The 8,028-nt window shown below is 32.5% G+C and overlaps 1 long non-coding RNA gene across 1 annotated transcript; it reads left to right on the forward strand.

The window, feature by feature from the left end:
* The first annotated feature begins 401 nt into the window (after positions 1–401).
* Positions 402–1,383, forward strand: LOC134258373 (uncharacterized). The gene is made up of 3 exons (XR_009990151.1): positions 402–521; positions 711–802; positions 1,303–1,383. It is a non-coding gene; the product is annotated as an uncharacterized LOC134258373 (long non-coding RNA).
* The last annotated feature ends 6,645 nt before the right edge of the window (positions 1,384–8,028 follow it).

Genomic DNA, 8,028 nt, shown 5'->3' on the forward strand with positions numbered 1-8,028 from the left:
TGCATCAAATCAAAAAATAAATAAGGTGTTTCTTCTCAGTATTTGCTGTAGGAATTCACCATTTTTACAATATCTTAATTTATGAAGCAATTCCGCACATAATGGTAGACATTTTTCGACACAGAAAAAAAAATGAATCGCAAAGCAATATGTTGACTTTAGATCACACCAAAAGCAATTACAATTAGCATTAATTAGTAGTAATTTTGTGCCAAAATTTCAAAATTTTCGTAAACTTCTAAAGACGAAATAAAAACAAATATTATGATGATTTCTATAATTGTATTAATATTTTAATCACCGGTGTTTAACACGAGTGTTCATTTCTTAATCATATATATTTATAAATTAAACACATGGTATTTATATAGAAATTGCAAATTAAACACCATGCAGTGTTTAATACGTTATGATAGAAAATGACGCAGTTGATTATGTCATAACATGGCATTTGAACGCAGAAGATGTAGAATCACGCATATACTGACAAAGAAACACCATATCCAGCAATGAAATAGGAGGTATTTATACATTTCTTTATGTTAAATCTTTTATAAAAGAATGCTAAATACGTGATAAGAGATCTAAAATGATTTTCATTTTTGAAATGCAGGGTTGTTTCCTATACTTAGTAATCGTCTGAGTGCAATGCAGCCATGCGCTGATATAGACATAAAATATTGTAGTCTTGATATCTAATTAATTTGCAGGGACGTTCATCTGTTATTGTGAATCCTGAGAAGCAAACATTACTTGATAAAGAAAAGGGATTTTAAACGAAGATCATACTTAACCTTGAGAGGTGAGTCTTAAAAGACCCCCCCCCCCCCACAAACACACACCGTTGATTCCGGTGTGATAACACACACCGGTAAATAAGTCTAATCAAGTTAGGTACATGTCCTTGCTTACTTTTATGTTCCCTAACATCCAACAATACCACAATCCCGCATGTACAAAAATTTTCATCTCCAGCCCGCGCACATATGGGAGTGCTTGTTTACATGATAGAAAATGTCTTGAGACAAGGTAGCCCCCCCCCCCCCAACCCCTTCTCTTAATTTTTGCTTTTGGGCCGATCCTGCAGGTACATGAACATTTAAATTTTTAGTGTACACACTGTACGCTTATATGATTTATTTCAATTGCAGATTTTTATTCCAAATTTGTCTCAGTATGTATTATATAATTAAAAATGGCGTGAAGAACAAATTATTTTAGTTTTCGATCTCAATGTATTCTTTTGCATATAATTATCTTGATTTTCATAGTGAATCTTTTTTTCATCTATCTTTTTTTCAGGATATTTCTGATGAGAAGAAGGAACTAGAACTACTTAGTGTGGATACAATTTTGGAGAATGGAAAACTGGAGATCATCATCGATATATCTGTGTAGAAGAACCTGAATTTTACCCACAACCAGAGGAGCTAGACTGTTTAAAGGCCGAGATTTTTAACCGTACGGTTTTCTCAGGTAAGGGGAGGGACTAAATTTTACTTGCGTGGCACCACGAGGCATAGACGGTCGTGCAGACCGTGGGAATCGCTAATCACTATACACAAATAGTATACACAGGAAGTCCATGGGTATTACCTGTACAGCTTGATGGCCTACTGTTCATCATAAAATTAGTAGAATTCGACATCGTAATTTAAAAATATCAATAGTAATTAATGATAATTGGAAAATTTCGTAATTTCAGATCATAACTAATATTAAACAAAAAAAATCTACGATATGTTGTACGTCACATGTACAGCAGCAACGACTTGAGTTCGTTGTAAAAAAATAAATAATTATTATGATATACAGGTATAATTTCAAAAGTAAAATACTCATCCTTGTCTGTCCCTTTCATAATCTTAAAAATTATTCATAATTATTGATATATAGTTGCAATTAGAGCATCGATCACGGTCAAACAGTAACAGTTACTTGCCGTTTGTATAAAAAGTCGCGTGATCCTATTTTTAGCAAATGTACATTCTGTATCCCATTGAGTGAAAAAATCGCGATAACGATGGTTTTGTAAAATTACATACAAGTATTTGTGTATTTTAACTTAATTTAGATTATAATATTACAAATTAAAACAAAATATTAAATTATTGCTAACATATGTATTTCTTTCAAAACACTTTTTAACACCTGTGACCTTGAACGGAGGAAACAACCCACGAAGCAAGAAATGCTCGGTTATAAAAAGGAAAAGAAAAGAAAGAAACTCTTAATACTTGTCCAGACGAAGTTGTTACTTATAAAATATTTTGTTTTCATCCTTAGTTGTCCATTACATGCAAAAAGTGTTACTCCTTTATTTACATCGTAATTTTTCGCCGCATCTCAAAAAAAGAACCATTCTTAGTTTTTACGAGTTAAAATAAGATTTCATTCATTTCATTAGTAAAAGTATATACAATCTTGATTTATTTTATTGAAATACAATGAGATCATAAATCATTTTTTATTTACATGTTTGCAATACGGATGATTAATTAATTATAATCAAGCTGAAATTGTTTACATCGAAATGGCTTCCTTATTGCGATCACAGGCACCTGTGATTGCGATGGTAAATTAGCGGTAAACATCAGAAGCCGAAAGTTAATTTGATGGTGGCCACGCGTGTCAAACAAGGTGAAAGAGATATACATAGGGACTAGTAGCTAACTGTCAATCAATTTCAAGTACCCAATGATGGACCTTAATTCATTTGATTGACAGGGGGATACAGACCAGGTAAATCTGAAGGCGGTGCTTATTATCTCGGGCTTTAACTCGGTTAGAATATTATATGGAATTGAGTGAGTGATACCCCGGCAGCCCATGTATAGTATAGAGAATATTTAATGAATGAGTCCTACAGGTCAAAACTGGAAAATTTCTTCATTTGGTTAAAACTCTGAATATTTATGAAAGTAAACTTTACAACTAGATTTATCAGACTGAGTGTAATACATGTATATACATGTACATCCCGTACCCAGACAACAAATAACATTTTCAGTCTTTTTGCATCATATATTCATGGATTTGATTCTTTTATTATTAAAAAAAATGTCAAGGAAGACCTAGCCCTTTTTAAAATTTTACTGATGGAAAATATTTCATTGTATTAATCGATAATGTATTTTGTTTTATATTTCAAAGACACCCCCTTCCCGAAATTAATTTTTTGGATTTTAGTTTACACATGCAGGTTTTACATGTTCGTGATAGCTTCTTTTGATAATTCTATTTTTTTAAAACTTAAATTGAAATGTATCTATGTGTAAATAAATGTGTTGTTTAATGTTATAATTGTTTAATAAGTTTGAACCCCCAAATCAACATTAAATCATTAATTTATCAATTAAAAATAACTTTATGTACAACATGTTCATTATCAACCAAATTGTGTGTTTTGTACTGTTTTATGTTTGTTTCAAATAAAATGTTGAAAAACTTATAAACACGTTTAAGTGTTTATTTATTTGGTAAAATAAACATGTTGAAGTGTTTAAAAATTGATGTATAAACATGTTTAAGTGATTATTATCTGTTGCATCGAATAAACATGTTTAAGTGTTTAAATGTTTAGGTTGAACATGTTTATTAATTAAACATGAAGTGTTTACATATTAAACATTCACGGTGTTTATCTAGTAAACTCTATGTATTAATTCAGTGTTTAATATTTAAACATTTTGTGTTTTTGAAGTGTTTAATATTTAAACAGAATGAAAAAGAAGTATTTAAATATTAAACCTCGTGTGTTTAGAATTTAAACATTCTAACGTGTTTATTTCTTAAACACTTCACGAGGTGTTTAAATCTTAAACGTGTTGAAGTGTTTATTATCTGTTGCAATTTGGTGTTTATTTCTTAAACACTTATTTTTTACAGTGTGCACGGTAGTGAATATGTACATAAAAATTATAAGAAAGAGATCAACATTAAAACGACTTATCTTCAAAATATTTATTGATAATGTTGTTCATTAAAGTTATTTTGCAAAGAATCAAAATAAAATGAAACGTCTTGGTGCAAACCGCACATTATTCGCGGTGTCCTGATAGTTGTTCACAATTTCTCTAATTTGTCCGAACAAATAACTAATTCGTCCGAACGAATTTCTAATTCGTCCGTACAAATAACTAATTTGTCCGAACAAATTTCTAATTCGTCCGAACGAATTTCTAATTTGTCCGAACGAATATCTAATTCGTCCGAACAAATAACTAATTCGTCCGAACAAATAAAAATATTTTTTTACCTGGCCCTCCAGCGGCGCCGTATCAAGCAATGAAAAAAAATGAAAGTTTAATTTAAAATTTAAAAAAAAAAGGTAATGCTGCGTAGAGTGTATCTACGGACACTGAAAATTTCTCTCAGAAGCATCTCCAAATCAAAAATTTGTTTTTTTTTTATGATATAAATTTTCAAAACATTTTGACAAATACAGAAAAAATTAGCCGGTTAATCGCTTGTGAAACAAAAATTAGGTTTACTGTTTTTATCTAAAAATGTAAGAATGATCTAATTGACGGTATTCATAACTTAGTGGAAAAAAATAAATATGATATAGTGAGAACAAGAGAGAAAGTCTTGAAAGGGGGAAAAGTCGTTGATTTCCTTTTTAAAAAGACATTTTTTTATCTTTCATCAGCGTATGGGGTTGATGTCTGTTATTCTGGATAGGCCCACAACCTTCCTAATGAAGATTTCGGTCACAAGCGCTAGTCCATACTTTTTTTTATTCCACATGCTAATTACTATCATTTAGTTAAAAAAAAGTATTTCGAAAAAAAAAGTAAATGGATCATCCGGGATTTGAACCCGGGAACTCTCACATGTGAAGTGAGAGACATACCAATAGACCACGGAACTGCTTTTCGCTTGTGAAATTATACGCAAATATGAAGTAACATACTTGTATTTATATATTTACGTTCGATATTGTCAAAATTTTACACAATGCATGGTGTCTTAAACAGTTCTAATGTAATAAGAATATAAAGTCTGCCGAGAACCTGTTTTATACGTAATAACTCTCTTCATGCCCATGTGCTAAAAATAGCGACATGTAATACAATAAATACTAATATAACAAACGGGGCAGGACACTTTGAGAGGGGTGAGAGAGGTCCTAGGGAGTTTTGATTTAAAATTACATTGCAAAAGCTCAAAATCCTCTTGAAATATCGCCCGGAAAGAATAGTGTTACACACAGACATAATGTATAATTTAACGACGTTGAACTTTGACATTTTAACCTCAAAATATATAGGGGTCTCACTTAGGCCATAGGGAGTTGCTATGTAAAAGTTTATTGCAAAAGCTTAAAGGGTTCTAAAATATCGCGCGGAAACCAAAAAAAAAAGTGTTCTAGCAGACAGAATTTGCGAATTTATGACCTTGACCTTTGACCTTTTGACATCAAAATCAATAGGGTTCTTTTAGTCCATAAGGAGTTGATATGCAAAATTTCATTGCGAAAGCTCAAAGGGTTCTCGAGATATCGTGTGGAAACGAAAGCATTACAGACAGACAGAATGACAGACGGACGGACGGACGGACCCAAAGTAATATCCCCCACTTTTCAAGCGGGGGACAAAAAAAAAAAAAAACAGCCGTCTGCGAAATACCTTAAGATACAGACCATTAAGATGATGAACATAATGAGAGCAAAGACTCCTTTAAGAATCCACCCGATTTATTAAATCTCTATAAATTCCATTTTTATTTATTTTTTAATTAGGTCAAACTCCAAGGTCAAAGTCAAAGGGTCAAAGTTCTTGTTATCAAATGAAAGGTCTTGTCACAAGAATTAAATATGCAAAGTATGAAAGCACTAGCTCTAACCCTATAAAGTTATGGTCAATGTTTGCTTTGTTAAAGTAGGTCAGTCTCAAAGGTCAAGGTCAAAGAGTCAAAGTTCTTGGTATTCAATGAAGGTACTTCTCACAAGGATTACACATATAAAGTATGAAAGCCGTATCCCTTACTGTTCAAAAGTTATGGCCAAGGTTTTAAGTTTTTTCACAAGTACAGAAATCTACAAGGTCTAGGTAAAAGGGTCAAGGTTGTTGGTATCCAATGAAAGCTCTTTCAACAAAAATTACATATGTAAAGTATAAATGTCCTGGTATTTACTGTTCAAAAGATATGGCAAAAGTAAAAGTTTAAAATTTTCATGTAAAAGTGTGTCAAACTCCAAGGTCAAGATCAAAAGATCAAATTTGGTGGTAACCAAAGAAACGTCTTGTCACAAGGAATACACTTGGGAAATATGAAAGTCATGGCCCCACTAAATCAAGTTATGGGCAAAGTTAAAGATTTTGCGGACAGAGAGACAGACAGAGAGACAGCTAGACAGACGGACGGACACGACAAAAACTATATACCCCCGAAACTTCGTTTACGGGGGCGTAAAAATACAAAAACTATATGCCCCCGAGACTTCGTTTACGGGGGCATAAAAATATGATGTTTATTTCAGGTCATGTGTGTGCCAAATTCAATTCAAAACAGAAAAGTATTTTAAAAACAGAGGACATTAGTTGTGAAAATTCAACACCACAATGTGCCTTCAGATATAATTCTACTACTCTCTACAACTGTAAGCAGAATGAATTTTAAAATCAATGTAATACTAGTAACCCTGTCTCCCTTAACATGAAAAGATAATTTTGAGCATGTCTGTCTGTCTGTTTTTCTAAATATCAGTCAACAAATCATATTGTATATGCTGTATACCGAACATTTTAAACTCTTCTTTGGAATAGGCTCAAACTAAGTATATTGCTGCCCATGCCTAGTGGGCAGTAGTGTGTCAAAAATCTGATATAAGGTCATCTTAAAGGTTAAGGTATCCGATCCATAATAGCCTCAGATTCAATGAATTGATATGCATAACATATATATATTTGCTATATACTCAGTATATGTAGTAACAATATTCATGATTAAGTGATATTTTTTTTTTTTTAGTCTCAATATGTAAGAAGGGAATGTGTCCTGGTTTTTTTTACCTTGACCCGTCGTTGAAAAGTCCCCCCCCCCCTTTGCTTTTAATCAATAAAATTAATTAAAAAAAAAACTATCTGATGAAAAATTATTTTTTAATCGTTTTTCTATTCTTAATAATTATATGCATCTTTCCATCATAGCATTTTTTGATATTCATAGAATTTAAACTTTTATTTTAAAAAAATAGATTCCTCCCATAAAGCTCAATACATTCTTGATTAATGAATTACTGCTCGAGTAATTATATTTTTGAAAATTTCTCCTAGTAAATCCTTTTCTACTATAAACTGCTTTGAATTAGTTTCAGAGTATTTAATATAGGATGAATATTGAAGGTTTGAAAATTATGTCCTTTTATGGATCGGATACCTTAAGATCTCCAGGTAATGATGTCTGGATTATAACTTCAGCATGTTCAGGGCCATTGATTGAATAAAAATCTATTAGGTGTGTTCTGTCCTTGGTTCAAGGTCTTTTCTTAAAGGTTAATTAACTACAGGAGTCAAGGACAAATTTTATGACAAGCATCATACCTGTAGAGCAGCTTTATTTTTAGCTCCCCTGAGCCGAAGCCTCAAGTGGCCTTTTCTGATCACATTTTGTCCGTCGTCCGTCCGTCCAGCTGCCTGTTTGTCCGTCTTGTAAACTTTTCACATTTTCGACTTCTTCTCAAGAACCACTGGCACAAATTGGCTCAACTCCAATATAAGGATAAAGTAGTACTTTGAATGAAACAATATTAACATATTCATACATCACTGTATATTGTAGTGATGTTACGAAGTTAATTATTTCTACATTCCACACATGGATTTACTGTCAACCAGGGAGGATTGACGGTCGACGGTTGACAGTTGACACTTCCCATGTGTTTTAGTGTCGACCGGGGACAGGTTGACGGTTGACAGTTGACACTTCCCTTGTGTTCTAATGTCGAGCAGGGACGGGTCGACGGTTGACAGTTGATACTTTTCTTGTGTTCTAGTGTCGACCGGGGACAGGTCGACAGTTGAC

This window comes from Saccostrea cucullata, unplaced genomic scaffold, assembly GCF_032062105.1.
Source record: "Saccostrea cucullata isolate Sc308-1 unplaced genomic scaffold, CSIRO_AGI_Scuc_v1 ctg4, whole genome shotgun sequence".
Taxonomy (NCBI): Eukaryota; Metazoa; Mollusca; class Bivalvia; order Ostreida; family Ostreidae; genus Saccostrea; species Saccostrea cuccullata.